General features: G+C 47.2%; 1 protein-coding gene across 6 annotated transcripts in view; it reads left to right on the top strand.

Annotated features, from left to right (window-relative positions):
- LOC144486705 (transmembrane protein 198-like) overlaps window positions 1-23,620 on the top strand; it is a 251,192-nt gene that overhangs the window by 192,552 nt on the left and 35,020 nt on the right. For 4 of the 6 annotated variants that reach the window (XM_078204709.1, XM_078204707.1, XM_078204711.1 and 1 more), the window contains one exon: window positions 7,245-7,317. The exons of 1 other annotated variant lie outside the window; for it this stretch is intronic. The gene's annotated coding sequence lies outside the window, so the exon portion shown is untranslated. The remainder of the gene's footprint in view (window positions 1-7,244; window positions 7,318-23,620) is intronic. One more of the 6 variants, XM_078204708.1, reaches the window with a different exon arrangement.

Raw genomic sequence — 23,620 nt, 5'->3', positions numbered from 1 at the left:
CCTAGAGGTGACTCCAGACCCACAGCAATGTGGTTGACTCTTAAATGCCCTCGGGCAACTAGGGATGGGCAATAAATACTGGCCCAGCCAGCGACACCCATGTTCCATGAATGAATAAAAAATTAATGAAGGTCTAAATGTTCTTCCTTTTGTTAAATGGGAGAGGGGATGAGTGCAGCAGATGGGAGTCAGTTCCTGGCAATTACTTTCATATGGTTCACGTTGTGTGTTACACAAGGACACCAGCATTTACTGTGTTCACATGACGTGATACTTTGCACTCCAGTTTGAAAGATTATTCCATTTATTCAAGGATCTGCATGTCGATATCACAGTGTCACTGCCGAGGTACGAATAGATTTACACCTGGAGAGGCTGTGGGTGCTTTAAGATCTCTCAGTCATGTTAATGTGGAACTGGTGTCCGGTTAAGTAGAGCCATTGCTGCAGTAATTGAAACCCTCGAGTGTCATTTACAGAAGCTGTGATAATGGAACTCTCTCCGGGTGTTTGAGGAAGTCCAGCTCTGTCTGCTTTCATTTATTCTGATGTTTAACAGTTGGTAGCAGCTTCTTTGTGACTCGGGATCAGAAATTCTTCTGTCTGTGACATTTTATGATGTGGAGATGCCGGCGTTGGACTGGGGTAAACACAGTAAGAAGTTTAACAACACCAGGTTAAAGTCCAACAGGTTTATTTGGTAGCAAAAGCCACACAAGCTTTCGAAGCTCTAAGCCCCTTCTTCAGGTGAGTGGGAATTCTGTTCACAAACAGAGCTTATAAAGACACAGACTCAATTTACATGAATAATGGTTGGGATGCGAATACTTACAACTAATCAAGTCTTTAAGAAACAAAACAATGGGAGTGGAGAGAGCGAAACTGGGAGTGTCCGCAGCAAACTACCCAGCTTCAGGAGAACAGTGACCAAGACACCACACAACCCTGCCACAGCAACCTCTGCAAGACGTGCCGGATCATCAACACAGATGCCATCATCTCACGTGAGAACACCATCCACCAGGTACACGGTACATACTCTTGCAACTCGGCCAACGTTGTCTACCTGATACGCTGCAAGAAAGGATGTCCCGAGGCATGGTACATTGGGGAAACTATGCAGACGCTGCGACAACGGATGAATGAACACCGCTCGACAATCACCAGGCAAGACTGTTCTCTTCCTGTTGGGGAGCACTTCGGCGGTCACGGGCATTCGGCCTCTGATATTCGGGTAAGCGTTCTCCAAGGCGGCCTTCGTGACACACGACAGCGCAGAGTCGCTGAGCAGAAACTGATAGCCAAGTTCCGCACACACGAGGACGGCCTCAACCGGGGTATTGGGTTCATGTCACACTATTTGTAACTCCCACAGTTGCGTGGACCTGCAGAGTTTCACTAGCTGTCTTGTCTGGAGACAATACACATCTTTTTAGCCTGTCTTGATGCTCTCTCCAATCCCATTGTTTTTTTTCTTAAAGACTTGATTAGTTGTAAGTATTCGCATTCCAACCATTATTCATGTAAATTGAGTCTGTGTCTTTATAAGCTCTGTTTGTGAACAGAATTCCCACTCACCTGAAGAAGGGGCTTAGAGCTTCGAAAGCTTGTGTGGCTTTTGCTACCAAATAAACCTGTTGGACTTTAACCTGGTGTTGTTAAACTTCTTACTGTGTGACATTTTAACCAGTGGAATTAATTCACATTTATATATGTACATGTTTTCATTTGATGGATGTGGGCGTCGCTGGATGGGCCAGCATTCATTGCCCATCTCTAATTGCCCCTTGAGAAGGTGGTGGTGAGCTGCCTTCTTGAACCGCTGGAGTCCATGTGGTGTAGGTACATCCACAGTGCTGTTCGGGAGGGATTTTCAGGATTTTGATCCAGCGACAGTGAAGGAACAGCTGACATATTTCCAAGTCAGGGTGGTGAGTGACTCGGAGGGGATCTTCCAGGTAGTGGTGTTCCCAGGTATCTGCTGCTCTTCTCCTTCTTGGTGGTAGCGGTTGTGGGTTTGGAAGGTGCTGTTGAAGGTGAGTTTCTGAAGTGCATCTTGTAGATGGAGAGGAACAGGAATGATAAAGATGCCAAATTCCGTTTGATTCTTATTGAAAGCACTGCAATGCTGTCACTGTGTTGGTGGTGAAGGGAATGAATGTTTGTGGAAGGGGTAGCAATCAAGCAGGGCTGCTTTGCACTGGATGTTCATCGAATCATAGGAACCCTACAGTCAGAAGGAGCCATTCAGCCCATCGAGTCTGCACCGACAACAATCCCACCCCAGGCCCGATCCCCACAACCGCACACATTTACCCCACTGATCCCTCTAACCTACTCATCCCGGGATACTAAAGGGCAATTTAGCATGGCCAATCAACCTGACCCACACATCATGTTGTTAAGCTCCTTGAGTGTTGTTGGAGCTGCTCATCCAGGCAAGTGGGGAGTATTCCATCACACTCCTGACTTGTGCCTTGTAGATGGTGGACAGGCTTTGGAGAGTCAGGAGGTGAGTTACTCACTGCAGGATTCCCAGCCTCTGATGTGCTCTGGTAGCCACAGTATTTATATGGCGAGTCCAGTTCAGTTTCTGGTCAATGATAACCCCCAGGATGTTGATAGTGGGGGATTCAGTGATCATAATGCCATCGAATGTCAAGGGGAAATGGTTAGATTCTTTCTTGTTGGAGATGGTAATTGCCTGGTACTTACGTGGCACCAATGTTACTTGTCACGTGTTATCCAAGCCTGAATGTTGTCCAGGTCTTGCTGCATTTGGACACGGACTGCTTCAGCATCTGAGGAGCTGCAAACGTTGCTGAACGTTGTTCAATCCCATGGCATCACCGACATATCCAAGTTGTAACAGAGTGAACAGGAAGGTCCTTTGTGAGGGGTTGTGGGTTTTAAACAGACAGAAAAGACTTGGTTTGCACATGTAGATTCAAAGTAACATACAACAGGTTTTATTGAAGAGCTGCTCTCTGAACTGCACCAAATACAAAACTGAAAGTAAAACAGCAACCTCTGCAAACAACCTCATGACATCACCTTCAAATCATGTAATTAGCTCTTAAAGCAACCTGCAACCCTTTTAAATATATGATACAAGTTATTTTTAAAGTCAACGGTTTCTGTCTCTATCACCTTTTCAGGCAGTGAGTTCCTGATATCCATTTCCCTCGGGAAAGATTTCCCCTTGAGCTTCCTCTATACCTCCTCCCTCTCACAATAAACCTATGCCCTCTGGTTATAGACCCCTCAACCAAGGGAAAAAGGACCTTCCTATCTTGATAATTTTATCCACTTCAATTAAAGCTCCTCTCAGCCTCCTCTGTTACAAAGAAAACAATCCCACCCTATCCTATCTTCCCTTGGAACTAAAATTCTCCAATCCAGGTAATTCTCCTCTGTATTCTCTCTGGGATTGTCCCTTTGGTATCGTAACCAAAACTGCCCACAGTACTCCAGCATGGCGGCACAGTGGTTAGCACCGCCGCCTCACAACACCAGGGACCCGGGTTTGATTTCCGGCTTGGGTCACTGTCTGTGCTGAGTCTGCACGTTCTCCCCGTGTCTGCGTGGGTTTCCTCCGGGTGCTCCAGTTTCCTCCCACAGTCCGAAAGATGTGCTGGTTAGGCGATGCTAAATTCTCCCTCAGTGTACCCGAACAGGTGCCTGAGTGTGGCAACTGGGGGATTTTCACAGTAACTTCATTGCAGTGCTAATGTAAGCCTACTGGTGACACTAATAAAATAAACTTTAAACTTTAGATGTGGCCTAACTAGTGTTTTATACAATGGCAGCTCATCCAAGCTCCTAAATTCAATGCTCTGGCTAATAAAGGTGAGTGTATAGAACCAGGAAATGCTGGAAAATCTCAGCAGATCTGGCAGCCTCTGTGGAGCGAGGATGTTTCGAGCCCCTATGACTTTTCTACAGAAGACAAATGTGTGTCTTTGTGACTCCCCCGATTATATCTGGAGTTGCCAGATGAGACTGAACAGAGTTCTGTGAGTGAGCGTCAGAATAAAACTCTCCCCATCATTTTAACCAGAGCTAACAGATTCCAGATGTTAGACTCAGACTCAAAATGCTGAGATGCTGGCAATCTGAAATAAAGTACAGTAAGAAGTCTCACAACACCAGGTTAAAGTCCAACAGGTTTATTTGGTAGCAAATACCATAAGCTTTCGGAGCACTGCTCCTTCGTCAGATGGAGTGGATATCTGCTCTCAAACAGTGCACAGAGACACAGAAATCAAGTTACAGAATACTAATTAAAATGCGAATCTCTACAGCCAGCCAGGTCTTAAAGGTACAGACAATGTGGGTGGAGGGAGCATTCAACACAGGTTAAAGAGATGTGTATTGTCTCCAGACAGAACACTGAAATAAAAACAGGGAATCCTGGAAAAGCTCCGCAGCTTTTTTCCATGAGCTGTGGGTGTCACTGGCTGGGCGAATATTTATTGTCCCTCCCTAATTGCCCCTGAACTGAGTGTCTCGCTCGGCCATTTCAGAGGGCAGTTAAGAGTCGACCACATTGCTGTGGCTCTGGAGTCACAGGTAGGCCAGACCAGGGAAGAATCGCAGATTTCCTTCCCTAAAGGACATTAGAGTCATAGAAGTTTACAGCATGGAAACAGGCCCTTTGGCCCAACTTGTCCATGCCGCCCTTTTTGTTTAAAACCCCTAAGCAAATCCCAATTGCCCGCATTTGGCCCATATCCCTCTATACCCATCGTACCCATGTAACTATCTAAATGCTTTTTAAAAGATAAAATTGTACCCGCCTCTACTACTACCTCTGGCAGCTTGTTCCAGACACCCATCACTCTCTGTGTGAAAAAATTGCCCCTCTGGACACTTTTGTATCTCTCCCCTCTCACCTTAAACCTATGCCCTCTAGTTTTAGACTCCCCTACCTTTGAGAAAAGATATTGACTATCTACCTTGTCTTTGCCCCTCATTATTTTATAGACCTCTATAAGGTCACTCCTCAGCCTCCTACGCTCCAGAGAAAAAAGTCCCAATCTATCCAGCCTCTCCTTATAACTCAATCCATCAAGTCCCGGTTCACATTAGTGAACCAGATGGGTTTTTCCGACAATCAATGATAGTTTCATGGTCACTGTTACTGAGACGAGGTTTATATTCCAGATTTATTAATTGAATTTAAATTCCACCAGTTGCCGTGATGGGATTTGAACCCATATCCCCAAAGTATTATTCTGGGCCTCTGTATTACCAGCCCATGCCAACCGACTAAAGAACAGCTTCTTCCCTGCTTCCATCGGACTTTTGAATGGACCTACCTCACGCTAAGTTGATCTTTCTCTACACCCTGGCTGTGACTGTAACACTACATTCTGCACTCTCTCCTTTCCTTCTCTATGAACAGTATGCTTTATCTGTGTAGTGCGCAAGAAACAATACATTTCACTGTATCCCAATATATGTGACAATAATAAATCAAATAGAATCAGTAACATTCCTGCGAGGCCACCATTATCCCCCCACCAATGCGCTGACATTTAATGAGATGGGCGGCTCGGTGGCACAGTGGTTAGCACTGCTGCCCCACAGAGTCAGGGACCCGGGTTCGATTCCCGGCTTGGGTCACTGTCTGTGTGGAGTTTGCATGTTCTCCCCGTGTCTCCCCATGCATTTCCTCCGGGCGCTCCGGTTTCCTCCCACAGTCCAAAGACTAGGTAAGGTGGATTGACCATGCTAAATTGCCCCTTAATGTCAGGGGGACTAGCTGGGGTTATGGGGAAAAGGCCTGAGTGGGATTGTGGTTGGTGCAAACATGATGGGCTGAATGGCCTCCTTCTGCACTGTAGGATTCTATGATTTTGTGAGATCATGGCTGATCTATCACCTCAATTTCAACTTTGCGCCCTTATCCCTCGTTTCAGATTTAAGCCATTAACCTTTCACAATGACTGGCAAAGGTTGGAGGTGTTTTAAGATTGGAGGTTTTAAACAAGGACCCTAGGCAGGGCAGGCAAGAACGAAGGAATTCCATTTCTATAGCGCCTTTGACAACCTCAGGAAGGCTCAAAGGACCTTACAGCCAATGAAGTACTTTCTTTAATCAAGTGTACTCATTGTCGTAATGCAGAAAACATGGCAGACAATTTGTGCACAGCAAGATCCCACAAAGAGGCATGTGATAATGAGTAGATATTTGGACTTCTAGTGCTGTCGACTGAGGGATAAGTATTGGCCCAGGACACCGGGAAGATCCACCCTGCTCTTCTAGCTGTAAGATCTTGTGTATCTACCCAAGAAGGCAGGCAGAGCCATGATTTAATATTTCTCACCAAGGGACAGCACCGGGACAGTGCAGCACTCCCTCAGTACCAGGAGCTGAGAGTGTCAGCACAGGGGCCGGATTCTCTGATCTCGTCCATGCTCCCTCCGCTGCCAGTGAGAGTGGAGAATTTGGCGTTCCAGATAAAATCCCATTTACCTCAGCAGCACCGGAGAATCCCAGCCACGAACGAGGATGGAGAGTTTCGGCACAAATTTCTGGGCTCATGTCTCTGGAGCAGCACTTCAACCCACGACCTCAGTCTCCTTACTTGAGAAAGGATATACTGGCACTGGAGGGGGTGCAGAGGAGATTCACTAGGTTGATTCCAGAGTTGAGAGGGTTGGCTTGTGAGGAGAGACTGAGTAGACTGGGGCTATACTCATTGGAATTCAGAAGAATGAGGGGAGATCTTATAGAAACATACAAGATTGTGAAGGGAATAGATAAGATTGGGAGGTTGTTTCCACTGGCGGGTGAAACTAGAACTAGGGGGCATGGCCTCAAAATAAGGAAGAGCAGATTTAGGACTGATTTGAGGAGGAACTTCTTCACCCAAAGGGTTGTGAATCTGTGGAATTCCCTGCCCAATGAAGCAGTTGAGGCTACCTCATTGAATGTTTTTAAGGCAAGGATAGATAAATTTTTGAACAGTAAAGGAATTAAGGGTTATGGTGAGCGGGCGGGTAAGTGGAGCTGAGTCCACAAAAAGACCAGCCATGATCTTATTGAATGGCGGAGCAGGCTCGAGGGGCCAGATGGCCTTCTCCTGCTCCTAGTTCTTATGACCTTCCACCTCAAGGAGGAAAGTGTTACCCGCTGAGCCAAGGCCAACACAACAGAGCTGGCGACAAGTTTAGGACTGAGCTGTGTGATGTACAGGGTGGCACAGTATTTTTATTGTTCAACCCTCTTCTCTTCAGCAGGAACGGGTACCGATGGGACGTGGGACATTGAAGGGTGATGATCTAATTCGAGGCAAAAGGCAAATTTTCGGTGAGTTCGTTTTGTTTTAATCATTTATGGGACACGGGCGTCGCTGGCTGGGCTAGCATTTATTGCTCATCCCTAGTTGCAATTGTTCAGAGGGCAGTTGAGAGTCAACCACATTGCTGCAGTTCTGAAGTCACATGTTGGCCAGACCAGGTAAGGACAGCAGATTTCCTTCCCTAAAGGGCATTAGTAAACCAGGTGGGGTTTTTTTGACAATGGCTTCACAGTCATCAATAGATTCTTAATTCCAGATATTTTGTATTGAATTCAAATTCTACCATCTGCCATGACGGGATTCGAACCCAGGTCATTAGCTGAGATTCTAGATTCATAACCCAGCGATAATACCACTAGGCCATCGCCTCCCTTTGCTTTCTGCCAGAGTCTTAGAGCTGGAGTTTTAGAACAGGATTGGGTATGTCACATCAGTGACTGGAGCGTCTGCTGGAAGAATAAAGGGCAGGAAGGAAAGTCGATAGAGTGAGCTTCGCCCTGGCTCGCGCCCAGGCCTGGGAAATGGTTCAGAGCTGGCCTGCTTTGCTGTCATTCTTTCTTGGCCACAGGTTTAGATAGTCACCGGGTCTTCTAAACAGAGTGTGTGCCAAAATCCCAGGCGATAAGCTGCCAGGTGAATAATATCAATCTGCTTCTCATTTGCCAAGCAGCCTGGCAGACCATGATCAAATCGCTCAGCAAAAAGGAATTGGGTTTTGGTGCAAAATGTAACAAAGAATCGGAGAATCTTCACAGAAAAAGGCCATTCGATCCTTTGTGCCTCTGCCAGCCCTCTGAAAAAGTCCCAGTCTCTTTCCTTTGATTTGATTTGATTTATTATTGTCACATGTACTGGAATACAGAGAAAAGTATTGTTTCTTGCTGCTAGACAGATAAAGCATACCATTCATAGAGAAGGAAAGGAGAGAGTGCAGAAATTGTATTTATTTATTAGTCACAAGTAAGGCTTACATTAACACTGCAATGAAGTTACTGTGAAATTCCCCTAGTCGCCACAGTCCGGCGCCTGTTCGGGTCAATGCACCCTAACCAGCACATCTTTCAGAATGTGGGAGGAAACCAGAGCACCCGGAGGAAACCCACGCAGACACAGGGAGAACGTGCAAACTCCACACAGACAGTGACCCAAGCCGGGTCCCTGGCGCTGTGAAGCAGCATGCTAACCATTGTGCTACCGTGCCACCCGTATGGTAGTATGTAATGTTACAGTCATAGCGAGGGTGTAGAGAAAGATCAACTTGGTGCGAGGTAGGTCCATTCAAAAGTCTGATGGCAGCAGGGAAGAAGCTGTTCTTGAGTCGGTTGGTACGTGATCTCAGACTTCTGTATCTTTTTCCCGAAGGAAGAAGGTGGAAGAGAGAATGTCCGGGGTGCTTGGGGTCCTTAATTATGCTGGCTGCTTGGCCGAGGCAGCGGGAAGTGTAGACAGAGTCAATGGATGGGAGAGCCCAGAGCTTCCTCACTTCCCCAAAGCCCTGCAAATATTTATCCTTCAAGTATTCATCCAACTTCCATCTGGAAATTACTAATGAACTAATTGCATTGTCCTTTCAGGCAACATATTCCAGATCATCCTAACTGACTTCCAACAGTGAATTATGTCTTGCCAATAAAGCTTGAAGGATTTTTTCAGGGTAGTGTTTTACTAATCATATTTGTTTTCTTATTTATTTGTCATGGGGGTTGGGGGGGGGAGGAGGGGGTGGGGGGGTGAATGACACTTGGAGGACCAACATTTTATTGCCCTGCCCTAGTTGTCTTGAGGGCATTAAGAGTCGCCATGTGGTTAGAGACTGGAGTTCCGTAGACAGGGCCAGTTAGAGATGACATCTTCCTCTTTCCCTGAAGGACGGTGAGGTAACAGTTGGAGTTTTAGCCCAATTACTGGCATAGAAATGACAATGGACAGCTAAAAGATCCACCAAGCCTGACCCAGATCACAGTGAAGCCTTGTATTTTTTTTAACAGGATGTGGGCATCGCTGGCTAGGACCAGCATTTGTTGCCCATTCCTAATTGCCCTTGAGAAGATGGTGGTGAGCTGCCTTCTTGAACCTTAGAAACATAGAAACTAAAAGCAGGAATAGGCCATTCGGCCCTTCGAACCTGCTCCACCATTCATTATGATCATGGCTGATCATCAAATTCAACATCCTGATTCCCCCCTTGCCCTCCCATATCCATTGATCTCTTTATCCCCAAGAGCTATATCTAATTTCTTCTTGAAGTCAGACATTTTGGCCTCAACTACATTCTGTGGTAGTGAATTCCACACATTTACCACTCTCCAGGTGAAAATAATTCTCCTCACCTCAATTCTAAAACGTTTACCCTTTATCCTCAAACTATGACCCCTAGTTTTGAACTCCTCCACCACTGCAGTTGTGTGGTGTAGGTACACCCACAGTGCTGCTAGGGAGGGAGTTCCAAAATTTTGATCCAGTGGCACTGAAGGAACTGTGATATATTTCCAAGTCAGGGTGGTATGTGGGCATGGAGGGGTATTTGCAGATGGTGGAGTTCCCGTGCACCTGCTGCCCTTGTCCTTTTAGGTGGTAAAAGTCACAGGTTTGGAAAGTGCTGTCGAAGGAGCCTTGATGAGTTACTTCAGTGTATCTTACAGATGGTCTGTACTGCAGCCATTGTGTGCCAGTGGTGGAGGGAGTGAGTGTTAAAGGTGGTGAAAGGCAATCAAGCAGGGTTGCTTTCTCCTGGATGGTGTCAAACTTCTTAGAGTCATAGAGGTTTACAGCATGGAAACAGATCCTTCGGCCCAACCTGTCCACGCCGCCCCTTCTTTAACTCCTAAGTTAGTAGCAATTGCCCACGTTTGGCCCATATCCCTCTAAACCCATCTTATCCATGTAACTGTCTAAATGCTCTTTAAAAGACAAAATTGTTCCCACCTCTACTACTACCTCTGACAGCTTGTTCCAGACACACCACCCTCTGTGTGAAAAAATTGCCCCTCTGGACCCTTTTGTATCTCTCCCCTCTCACCTTAAACCTATGCCCTCTAGTTTTAGACTCCCCTACCTTTGGGAAAAGATATTGACTATCCAGCTGCTCTATGCACCTTATTATTTTATAGATCTCTACAAGATCATCCCCTCAGCCTCCTACACTCCAGAGAAAAAAGTCCCAGTCTATCCAGCCTCTCCTTATAACTCAAACCATCAAGTCCCGGTAATATCCTAGTAAATCTCTTCTGCATTCTTTCTAGTTTAATAATATCCTTTCTATAAGAGGGTGACCAGAATTGCACACAGTATTCCAAGTGTGGCCTTACCAATGTCTTGTACAACTTCAACAAGACGTCCCAACTCCTGTATTCAGTGTTCTGACTGATGAAACCAAGCATACCGAATGCCTTCTTCACCACTCTGTCCACCTGTGACTCCACTTTTAAGGAGCTATGAACCTGTATCCCTAGATCTCTTTGTTCTATAACTCTCCCCAGCGCCCTACCATTAACTGAATAAGTCCTGCCCTGGTTCGATCTACGAACATGCATCACCTCGCATTTATCTAAGTTAAACTCCATCTGCCATTCATCAGCCCACTGGCCCAATTGATCAGGATCCCGTTGCAATCTTTCTTCACTGTCCACTATGCCACTAATTTTGGTGTCATCTGCAAATTTACTAACCATGCTTATTAAATTCTCATCCAAATCATTAATATAAATGACAAATAACAGTGGACCCAGCACCGATCCCCGAGGCACACCGCTGGTCACAGGCCTCCAGTTTGAAAAACAACCCTCTACAACCGCCCTGTCTTCTGTCTCAAGCCAATGTTGTATCCATTTGGCTACCTCACCCTGGATCCCGTGAGATTTAACCTCATGCAACAACCTACCATGCAGTACCTTGTCAAAGGCCTTGCTAAAGTCCATGTAGACAACATCAGCTGCACTGCCTCCATCTACCTTCCTGGTTACCCCTTCAAAAAACTCAATCAAATTTGTGAGACATGATTTTCCACTCACAAAGCCATGCTGACTGTCCCTAATCAGCCCTTGTTTCTCTAAATGCCTGTAGATCCTGTCTCTCAAAATACCTTCCAACAATTTACCCACCACAGATGTGAGGCTCACTGGCCTGTAGTTCCCAGGCTTTTCCCTTCAGCCCTTGTTAAACAAAGGCACAACATTTGCCACCCTCCAATCTTCAGGCACCTCACCTGTGACTATCAATGATTCAAATATCTCTGCTAGGGGACCCGCAATTTCCTCCCCAGCCTCCCACAATGTCCTGGGATGCACTTCATCAGATCCTGGGGATTTAGCTACCTTGATTCGCTTTAAGACTTCCAGCACCCCCTTCTCTGTAATATGTACACTCCTCAATACATCACTATTTATTTCCCCAAGTTCCCTAACATCCATGCTTTTCTCAACAGTAAATACTGATGAGAAATATTAATTTAGGATCTCACCCATCTCTTGTGGATCCGCACAACACATCTTGAGTGTTGTTGTAGCTGCACCCATCCAGACAGGTGGAGAGTATTCCATTGCCCTCCTGACTTGTGTCTTGTAGATGGTGGGCAGGTCATGTGTCACAGTATAGACACACTCCTCACTCCACCGAGGACCGTGTGAACCCCTGACAGAGCTGAAAAACCAGATTAAAAACTCCGGCCAACTGTGAGGAACAGAGAGATGGGAAGCTCCTGTCTGACCACCCCCCACCCCTCCCTCCCCAATCCCTCAGGCGATCACAGCAACTCTGAGGCTGCTCCTCTGCTCAGTACCTGCCTCATTACCAGACCACAACTCTCCAATGAATTCATTTTCCCAATTTGCTATGAACTAACTCCCTCCCGGTTACGGATCTTATACCATAACCGCTAGATTGCCATACCCAAGTTCAGAGGAGAGGGGAGGACGAGGTATATGTATGCGATCCCTGAGCTCTGGAATTCCCTCCCTAAACCTCTTCACCTTTCTTGACTCCTAAAATGTCCCTTAAAACCTCCCGCTTTGACCATCTGTCCTCCATCAGCTCTGCACTGGAGTCAACCCTAACTTTATGCTCAGGTCTCTGGAGCGGGGACTTGAACCCACGACCGTCTGCCTTTAGGCCAGAGAGCGACAGAGTAAGTTTGTTCTTTCAGTCAGTTTGTCTAACTTTGTTTCTGTCTTTCTTTCAATCGCAATTATGTAGAATGAGAGTAAACGGGGATGCAGCGATTGGGGGATATGCAGCAATCTGGGGATATGCAGCAATCTGGGGGATATGCAGCAATCTGGGGGATATGCAGCAATCTGGGGGATATGCAGCAATCTGGGGGATATGCAGCAATCTGGGGGATATGCAGCAATCTGGGGGATATGCAGCAATCTGGGGGATATGCAATGATCTGGGGGGGATATGCAGCGATCTGGGGGGGATATATAGAAATCTGGGGGATATGCAGTAAAACTGGGGGATATGCAGGGATGTGGGGGGATATGCAGTAAAACTGGGGAATATGCAGGGATGTGGGGGGATATGCAAGGGTCTGTGGAGACAGCAACATTGTGGTGATGTGACTGGGCTAGAGGCCAAGGCTGATGCTCTGGGGACACGGGTTCAAGTCCAGCCACAACAGCTGGTGGAATTTAAATCCAATTAACAAATTTGGAATTGTAAAAACTCATCTGGTCTGTTAATGTCCTTTCGGGAAGAACATCTACCATCCTTACGTGATCTGGTTTACAGGTAATTTCAGAGGAGAAATGTGTATTAATGGTCCAGCGAGCCACTCAGTTCAGAGGGGAATCAGGAATGAACACCAAATGCTGGCCTTGGCAGCGATGCCCACATCCCATGGAAGAATAAAAAAGTAAGGATTCTACACGGTGGAAATTTAACTAAGTGAATTTGATCTATTATGATTGAACACAATTAGGAATTAGTTTTCAATCCATAGTCATTCTATGACAGTCATGGGGAGGGGATGGCCTAGTGGTATTATCACTAGACTATTAATCCAGAAACTCAGCTAATGTTCTGGGGATCAGGGCTCGAATCCCATCATGGGAGATGGTGGAATTTGAATTTGATAAAAAATATCTGGAATTAAGAATCGACCAGGTTTCTGCATATCCCCCAGATTGCTGCATATCCCCCAGATTGTTGCATATCCCCCAGATTGCTGCATATCCCCCAGATTGTTGCATATCCCCCAGATTGCTGCATATCCCCCAATCGCTGCATCCCCGTTTACTCTCATTCTATATAATTGCAATTGAAAGAAAGACAGAAACAAAGTAAGACAAACTGACTGAAAGAACAAACTTACTCTGTCGCTCTCTGGCCTGAAGGCAGACGATCGTGGGTTCAAGTCCCCGCTCCAGAGACCTGAGCATAAAGTCAGGATCGATTGTCGGAAAAACCCACCAAGTTCACTAATGTCCTTCAGGGAAGGAAATCTGCCGTCCTTACCCAGTCTGGCCTACATGTGACTCCAGAGCCACAGCAACGTGGTTGACTCTCAACTGCCCTCCAGGGACAACTAGGGATGGGCAATAAATGCTGGCCCAGCCAGCGACACCCATGTCCCACGAATGAATAAAAAACCTACTTGAATGTCTGTTGGTTTATCTGCAATTATTTTAATACTTTAATACCTGCCCATATAAGTAACAGAGTCAGGGTAGTGTTGCTTTGACTCCGAGGCTGTTTAAAAATTAATTAGCGCATGATTTCAGGGGAGGTATTTAAGTGTTGCGGAGCTCTCAGAAACACCACATCCACAAGAAAAGCCATTAATTACACACAAACTATCAAAGTGCTAATTGTAAGCTTCTGTCTCCCGAGTTTGGAAGAGGAAAGACATTCTGACAGTGGTGTGGGAGATGTGGAGAGAGGATCTGTGCGATCAGAGTCTGTGCCTTGCTGTGTGTTCCCAGATCTGTGTGAAACTAGCTCCGGAATTGGAGACTAATTCGCGAGTCTTCTATCTGGCAGGGTAACAGGTTTCTCAGGGAAGAGCAGACAGTGGCTGCACAATGGCCCACAATGGCTCCCGGTCCCCGAGTATTTCTATTTTAAAATTTCCAAAATCTCTGCACTTCCCAAATTCCGGCCTCTCCCATTTTCATTGCACCGTCATTGGTGGCCATACCCTTCAGCTGCCTGGCCCTAAGCTCTGGAACTCCCTCCATAAACCTCTCCACCTCTATCTCTCCTTTTAAGATGCTCCTTAAAACCTACCTACCTGGTCCCAACATCTTCCTCTTGGGAAGGTCCTTCTGCAAATCTCTGAGGCACCCTCCAACTCAAGGCCAAGGGAGGTCCGCTCTGAAACCATTAAAAATCCTTACCCTTTCTTTCCCCACACAAGGAGATTTTGTAACACCAGGAGGCATAACTCCCCATTGCATGCTAACTGGAGTCAAGGGGAAGGTATTTTTTCCTTAGGGATGTGCAAGGAAGGCAGCCTTGCTGGGACAGCTCACATCCCAAACAGAAAGATGTACAAAAAAAATCCTTAGAGTCATTAGCACAATTTCAAAACTAACTTCAATACAAAATATAGGGACTCAGTACAGAGAGACTTAAATTTCTATAGTGCTTTTCACGCTCTCAGGACGTCCCAAGTGCTTTATAGCCAATTAAGTACTTTTTAAAATGAAGGGCGGGATCTCGGACAGTGCAGAACTCCTTCAGTAATGCACTGGCGGGCAGGACCAGTCTAGTGGGCCGGCACGGTGGCACAGTGGTTAGCACTGCTGCCTCACAGCGCCAGGGACCCAGGTTCGATTCCCGACTTCGGTCACTGTTTGTGTGAAGTCTGCATGTTCTCCCCCGAGTCTGCGCAGGTTTCCTCTTGGTGCTTTGGTTCCCTCCCACAGCCCAAAGATGTGCAGGTTGGGTGGATTGTCCATGCTAAATTCCCCCTTAGTGTCAGGGGGACTAGCTAGGATAAATACATGGGGTTATGAGTTGTGGGGATAGGGCCCGGGTGGGATTGTGGTCGGTGCAGACTCAATGGGCCAAATGGTCTCCTTCTACACTGTAGGATTCTGTGATTCTAGTGCTGAACTCTCTGGAGTGAGACTTGAAGGACTAAGGGGTGAGACAGATTTTTTTTACACAGCGAGTTGTTCTGATCTGGGAGGACGGCAGAAGCAGGTCCAATCGGAACTTTAACAGGGAATCAGCCATGATACCATTGAATGGTAGAGCAGGCTCAAGGGGCCGAATGGCCAACTCCTGGGTCACAGTTTGAGGTTAAGGGGTAAACCTTTTAGGACTGAGGTGAGGAGAAATTTCTTCACCCAGAGGGTGGTGAATGTGTGGAATTCACTCCCACAGAAAGTAGTTGAGGCCAAAACGTTGTCTGATTTCAAGAAGAAATGAGATATCGCTCTTGGGGCTAAAGGGATCGAGGGATATGGGGGGAAGGAGGGATCAGGATATTGAATTCGATGATCAGCCATGATAATAATGAATGGTGGAGCAGGCTCAAGGGGCCGAATGGCCTCCTCCTGCTTCTAGTTTCTATAATTCTATGTTCTTATTTCTTATGGTGTTATATTTGTAAAAATAATTATTTGCAGGGATTATGAGGAAAATGTGGGGGTGGGAGGCAGACTAATTGGAAAGATCTTTCGGAGATCTGAATAATCTCCCTCTGTTCACAAGTTTCTATGAGGTAGGACGTCAGATAAAAGCTCGCCCTGGCTGAGAGTCAGGAGGCAAACAGGAACATGTGGGGGCTGCAGAGAGACGCTACACTTCTCATTTCTGGGCACTTGTGAGGGAGGATGATGGGAGATGCACAGTGTAATGTGATTAATTACATCGGCTTAACTGCGCTTCTAATGCAAAAAATGTCTCAAGCTGTTATTATTCTCTTCATACCTAATGATAGTTGTCACTGTTCAGGCAGATGCAGTGTGTCATCCCTAAGAGCTAAAGCAACAGCAATGTTGTTGCTCCCCATCTATCGAGATGGTCTCATTCGCTGAATGCAATGACTCTTCATTCACAGGCTGCCTCCGGGTGACAGGGCATCAACACACAGCTGCTCGAGTGGGTTACAGCACAGAATCATAGAATCTTTACAGTGCAGAGGGAGGCTATTCAGCCCATCAAGTCTGCATCGATTCTCTGACAGAGTATCTTACCTAGGCTATCTCCTCGTAACCCCACACACTTACCATGGATAATCCGCCTAACCCGGGACACTAAGGGGCAATTTAAGCATGGCCAATCCACCTAACCTGCACATCTTTGGAGTGTGGGAGGAAACCGGAGGAAACCCACGTAGACACGGGGAGAACGTGCAAACTCCACACAGTGACCCAAGCCGGGAATTGAACCCGGGTCCCTGGCTCTGTGAGGCATTAGTGCTAACCATTGTGCCACCGTGCCGTCCCAAACAGGCCATTCGGCCCTGCACGCTGGTGTTAATGTTCTGCATGAGCCTCCTCCCGCTTCCTCTTCATCTCCTATCAGCTAGTCCTTCCATTCCTTACTCTCTCATGGATATATCCAGCTTCCCCTTAAAAGCTGCTCATCCCAACCACTCCCTGTGGGAGCGGGTTCCACACTCTCACTGCTCTCTGAGTTCCCCTAATGGGTTCATTGGTGACTACCTTGTTTTCATCACCTTTGGTTCCAGCCTCCCCCAGAAATGAAGACTATCTGACTACAACTGACCTGTCCAACCGCCAGAGCATTTTCTCTGGAGTCCAGAAAAGGTACACTAGGTAGATCCCAGGTATGGAGGGAATTTCCTTTAAGAAGTTGAGTAAATTGGGTCTGTACTCATTGGAGTTTAGAAGAATGAGAGGAGATGTCATTGAGACATGTCGGATTCCCAGTGGGCTTGACAGGGTAGATGCTGAGAGGTTGTTTTCCATTGTGGGAGAGTCTAGGACCAGAGGGAATAATCTCAGAGTAAGGGGACCGCCCATTGGGGACAGAGATGAGGAGGAATTTCTTCTCTCAGAGAGTAGTGAATCTGTGGAATTCTCTCCCGCAGAGGGATGTAGAGGTTGTTAAGAATGTTCACGGTTGAGATAGACAGGTTTTTACCAGTAGGGTAATCCAGGGTTACGGGGATAAGGCGAGAAAGTGGAGTTGAGGATTATATTGGATCAGTCATAATCTCATTGAATGGTGGAGCAGACTCGATGGGCCAAATGGCCTAATTCTGCTCCTATATATTATGGTCTTGATACTGAGACAAGCTTTATATTCCAGATTTATGAACTTAAATTCCACCAGTTGCTAGGGTGGGATTTGAACCCATGCCCCTAGCATCTCAACCTGGGTCTTACTGAGTCCAGTGACATTTCAGTTAGAAATGGCAGCACGGTAGCGCAGTGGTTAGCACTGCTGCTTCACAGCTCCGGGGACCTGGGTTCGAATCCCGGCTCGGGTCGCTGTCTGTGTGGAGTTTGCACATTCTCCCCGTGTCTGCGTGGGTTTCCTCCGGGTGCTCCGGTTTCCTCCCACAGTCCAAAGATGTGCGGGCTAGGTTGATTGGCCATGATAAATTGCCCCTTAGTGTCCCGGGATGCATAGGTCAGAGGGGTTAGTGGGTAAATATGTAGGGATATGTGGATAGGGCCTGGGTGGGATTGTGGTTGGTGCAGACTCGATGGGCCGAATGGCCTCTTTCTGCACTGTAGGATTCTATGAATACGCAGGGTATGGGGGAAAAGGCAGGGGAATGGCACTAAGTCGTGATGCTTGTTTGGAGAGCCAGTACAGACACGATGGGCCAAATGGCTTCAGTTTGCACCGTAACAATTCAGTAATTCTCTCCATCATGTCCCCTAATTCTCTGCTTGCAAATATGCTGCTGTGTTCCGCAACTCAATAGTAACTACCTTTCAAAAGTCTTTCAGTGACCGTGACAGCGACAGCCAAGCCCTGAAGATGCTGCGTAATTAGAAATCAGCCCTTAACAGCTGCCAGATGAGAAACAGAATAGTTTCGAATTCTGAGCCAGCTGAACTCTGTCTCTTCATTTGCGCGGACAGGCTGGGTGCATTGTTCAAATACATTCAGCTTTTTAATGAACGCAGCCATTCAGACCAAGGGTTTGAAAGTGGGAGATTGTGTGCTACACAGAAACATAGAAACGAGAAGCAGGCCATTCGGCCCGTCCAGTCTGCTCCGCCATTCATCTTGATCATGGCTGATCATCGAATTCAATATCCTGATCCCCCCTTCCCCCACATATCCCTGGATCCCTTTAGCCCCAAGAGCTATATCTAATTTCTTCTTGAAATCAGACAATGTTTTGGCCTCGACTGCATTCTGTGGTCGAATAAATTTCTCCTCACCTCAGTTCTGAAAGGTTTACTCCTTATCCTCAAACTATGACCCCTAGTTCTGGACTCCCCCATCATTGGGAACATTCTTTCTGAATCTACCCTGTCTGACCCTGTTAGACTTTTATAAGTTGCCGTGAGATCCCCTCTCACTTTTCTAAAGTCCAGTGAATATAATCCTAACTGACTTAGTCTCTCCTCATTTGACAGACCTGCCATCCCAGGAATCAGCCTGGTAAACCTTCGCTCCACTCCCTCTATAGCGAGGACAACCTTCCTCAGATAAGTACGCCAAAACTGCTTCTTCACACAACGGGGAGTGGGAATCTCCAGCTCCCTCCCCCAAAAAAGCAGTAGAGGCTGAAAATTTCAAACTGAAGTTGGTGGATTTTTGTTGGGTCAGGTTTATTAAGGGTTACGGAACCCAGTCGGGTCGGCACAGTTAAAATCGACTGGCAGAGCAGACTCGAAAGGCTAAATGGTCTCTTCCAGTTCCTCTGTTCTCTTTCTAGTTTCCGTGTTGTAAGAACAGGCTGCATGCAATGTCCAGATATAATCAACTTCCCCATAAACACTGTCCATTCAGGTGAAGGGTTAGAAGGTGTGAGATCCATCATTCCCAGACAAGGGCAGTCAGAAGCGGTCTTGAGAAGTCACAAACTGGAAAGAATCGCGCTACCTTCATCCCCATCCAGTACATGGGAGCTGGCATGTTATTTAAACAACATAATATGTTGGGCTTATTGAATGTACAAGACACAAGGCACCAATTACTCTTAAGGAATTTGGTAAATACGTTGTGGTTTCACTTATTAAGATTAGGCACAGGAGAACAGATATACATTAGATATAAAGTTTGAAGGCATCAGAGCTGAGTGTGTGCTCTGCTCAAAGCAAAAGCGACACTAAGACCAGATCACATGAAGATTAACAACTTCAGATGATTTGCTCTACCCTGCCTCAGCCCCCTTTGTTTTCATTCTGTTTTATTTAATTTTTTACTGTTCTCTACCTTTTATTTCTTTCTGGTCTTCCTTCATTTTTCTTCTCCCCACTCTTTCCTTCCCCCTATTTCATCCCCCTTCCCTTCCCTTTTCTACCCCCCCCCCCCCCCCGCTTACCCTTTTCTACATTCTACCTCTGTCCAATTTCCACCCCCCCACCCAACATCTCGTCACAGCTTACAGCCTTCTCTGCCGTTTGGCCATTCACACCCTTTATTCTCTCTGTGGACAGCCATTAGCAGTCTTTTCCCCTGGTTTCTATGGCTATGACTCATCTTTCATTCCCTTATCCTGCAGTATAAATATCTCCCACTTTCTTTGCTTTTTAGCTTTGACAAAGTGTCATTTGGACTCGAAACGTCAGCTCTTTTCTCTCCTTACAGATGCTGCCAGACCTGCTGAGATTTTCCAGTGTTTTCTCTTTTGGTTTCAGATTCCAGCATCCGCAGTAATTTGCTTTTATCACATGATACATTTCCCTCCGACTGATGTCAGGGTGATATCCCTTAAAGACATATTACAACGTCTGTCAAAATTCCACCCATTGGCTTAATTGTAGAATGGTTACAGCACAGAAGGTGACCATTTGGCCCATTTTGTCCATGTTGGTTTTCTCCAAAGTAACTCAGCTAGTGCCACGCTCCCATTTTTTCTGTAGCCCTGCAATTTTAATTTTTCGATAATTATCTAATTCCCCTTTGAAAGTCTCAATTGCTTCTGCGTCCATCACGCTCTCAGGGAGCGCACTCCAGCGCCAGGATTCTCCCCCAAAAAAATTCTAAGTGTCAAATTCGCGTGAAAACTGGAGTAAATCACGCTGGTTTTTTCAGTGGGAGTTCAGAGAAGAATCTCCCACATCCTGTGCACTGCAGAAGCCACCAGCGTGAATCAGGTAAAAATCAGTGGGTGGGACCTATTCCTGCCGGAGAGGCCGGCAGCACCGTGCTGAGTGCGCCACTCCACATGCGCCGAGCTGTCAGCGCCGGGATTGGCGCATGTGGAGTAGACCCGCACTGCCAGCCTCCCAATCACTGGCCAGCCCCAGAACCCCCGGCCCTCTGCTCCCCCATGGCATGATCGCTGGCCCCCCAAACATGCCCAGGCTCAGCGCCAACATGCTTCCCCCCCCCCCCTCCAGCAGGCCCCCTCCCCCACCCCGACCCACTCCACCAATAGTCCCTCTTCTCCCCCTTCCCCTGCAATGCCAAACTCTCCCCACCCCCGGCAGCCCCGACCATCCCCCCGCAGCTCCTACTGCCTCCCCCCCTCTTCTCTCAGCAGGCAGTTCCCCCCCCACCTCCCACCCCGATGGCCAGCCCCAATCGCTGGCCTTCCTCCCTCCCCCATCGATCCTGACTGCAGAGTGGCAGTAGGACCCCCCCCCAATCCACACCAATCGGTCCCCATTCGGCCCAGGGCAGTGCCGTGGACCCAGGCTGGCGGTGCCAAGGTGCCAATGCTCCCCACACCCAACCCTCCGGAGAGCCCTGACTGCCCCCCAATTCACTCCAGCGGGGTCGGGTCGCCAGCTCCCCGCAAGTGGGGACCTCCATTAATCCCCGCTGGAGTGAAACACTCCTGGCGGGGCCGGGGAGGGGGAGGGGAAGAGGATAGCGGGCTCGGAGACTTCAGTTCCAGGCCCGCCATTTGCATTCAAAATTGATTAAAATGATGTCCTGCGTATGTAATGCAGTTCCGTGTCTTTTTCCAGCACGGAGCTGATGACGCTGGAAATCCAGCACTGGGATACGTGTTCGGGGCCGGATGCTAATCCAGCCCTGCTTAAATCTTCCGGAGGAATGGCCCCCCAGATCCTGAGCCGTCGCTGCGTAAAAGTGTTTTTTCCTTATGACGCCATTGCTTCTTTTGCCAATCACCTGAATCACGATCTGCATCGAGACGGCAACGTGCTGTGGGCAGACTTCAATGGGGCTTTTCAACTTGTGCTCTTGGGCAGAGCACAAAGGTGGCCAGTTAGCAACAACAGAGACTCCAGAGGTTCCCACCACCTTCTTTCAGGATGAGGTGCTAATCCCGAGGCTCCCCACACTCAGTGGCAGGGCTAACATTTGCTGTTCAGCTCTGATCACCCTTGAGAAGGTGGATATAAAAGATTCCACAGCAGAGTCTGAAAGCACAATGGAGTTCTCGTCTGTGTCCGGAGCCAAGACTGAGTTCTCAACCAATGTCAACAGATTGTCATTGAGTCATTATGGCACAGAAGGAGGCCGTTCAGCCCATCAGGTTAATGCTGGCACTCTGTACGGCCAATCCAGTCATTCTCATTGCCCCACCCCATATCTGTAGCCCTGAAGTTGATCCCACCCCAGTGAGGTCCCAGCTCATCCCGGATTTCCTTCGCTCCCTCACTCGCAGCCCCGGCTTCAGCTGCCTGGGCTGTTAAATCCTGTCCAAGCTCCACCTGACCTGGCATTGCCTGATCGCATTTCTGATTGTGGGATCTTGCTGTGCACAGACTGACTGTGACAGAGGCTTACGCTTTCCAGGGATGGCGCAGTAAATACCGACAGACTTCCAGAGAGACCCTGGAAGTACAGAAATGCTCTCCAGGAATTGTCCAGAATTCTGACAGGATTTCAAGGGGAAATGTTGCAAACATCACTGAGTGTTTGTCAGGCTGAAATACGGACCTGTTATTGTCAGGATATTTGTTCAGATGGAGGCTCATTATTAATTAATGGCTTCATTATTCCACCCGCATAAATTTGGTTGTAAAATGCTTAATTAAACATGAATCAGATATGGAGCAGTAACAGTTTAAGCAGCTGTCGGAATTTCAGTTTTGCCATAAAATCCGTTATTGCCAATGTTTTTATCACAGAATCAATACCCCATTGTGACTGTGTACTAGGGAACGTCTCCAAATCAATACCCCATTGTGACTGTGCATCAGGGAACGTCACCAAATCAATACCCCACTGTGACTGTGTACGAGGGAACGTCTCCTAATCAATACCCCATTGTGACTGTGCACTAGGGAACGTCTCCTAATCAATACCCCACTGTGACTGTGTACTAGGGAACGTCTCCTAATCAATACCCCACTGTGACTGTGTACTAGGGAACGTCACCAAATCAATACCCCACTGTGACTGTGTACTAGGGAACGTCTCCTAATCAATACCCCATTGTGACTGTGCACTAGGGAACGTCTCCTAATCAATACCCCACTGTGACTGTGTACTAGGGAACGTCTCCTAATCAATACCCCATTGTGACAGTGTACTAGGGAACGTCTCCAAATCAATACCCCACTATGACTGTGCATCAGGGAACGTTTCCAAATCAATATCCCACTGTGACTGTCCATTAGGGAACGTCTCCTAATCAATACCCCACTGTGACTGTGTATTAGGGAATGTCTCCAAATCAATACCCAATTGTGACTGTCCATCAGGGAACATCTCTAAATCAATATCCCACTGTGACTGTGCATTAGGGAATGTCTCCAAATCAATACCCAATTGTGACTGTCCATCAGGGAACATCTCCAAATCAATACCCCATTGTGACTGCATCAGGGAATGTCTCTAAATCACCACCCCATTGTGACTGCATTAGGGAATGTCTCCAAATCAATACCCAATTGTGACTGTCCATCAGGGAATGTCTCTAAATCAATACCCCACTGTGACTGACATCAGGGAATTTCTCTAAATCAATACCCCATTGTGACTGTGCATCAGGGAACGTCTCTAAATCAATACGCCACTATGACTCTGTATCAAGAAACATCTCCAAATCAATAGCCCACGGTGACTATGCATCAGGGAACGCCTCTAAATCAATACCCCACTGTGACTGTGCATTAGGGAATGTCTCCAAATCAACACTACACTGTGACTGTGCATTAGGGAATGTCTCCAAATCAATACCCAATTGTGACTGTGCATCAGGGAACATCTCCAAATCAATACCCCACTGTGACTGACATCAGGGAATGTCTCTAAATCAATCATCCACTGTGACTGTGCATCAGGGAA

The sequence above is a fragment of the Mustelus asterias genome, unplaced genomic scaffold, assembly GCF_964213995.1.
Source record: "Mustelus asterias unplaced genomic scaffold, sMusAst1.hap1.1 HAP1_SCAFFOLD_432, whole genome shotgun sequence".
In the NCBI taxonomy this organism is placed as follows: domain Eukaryota; kingdom Metazoa; phylum Chordata; class Chondrichthyes; order Carcharhiniformes; family Triakidae; genus Mustelus; species Mustelus asterias.
Note: the sequence above shows the minus strand (reverse complement) of the source record. Positions and strands in the feature narration are given on the sequence as shown.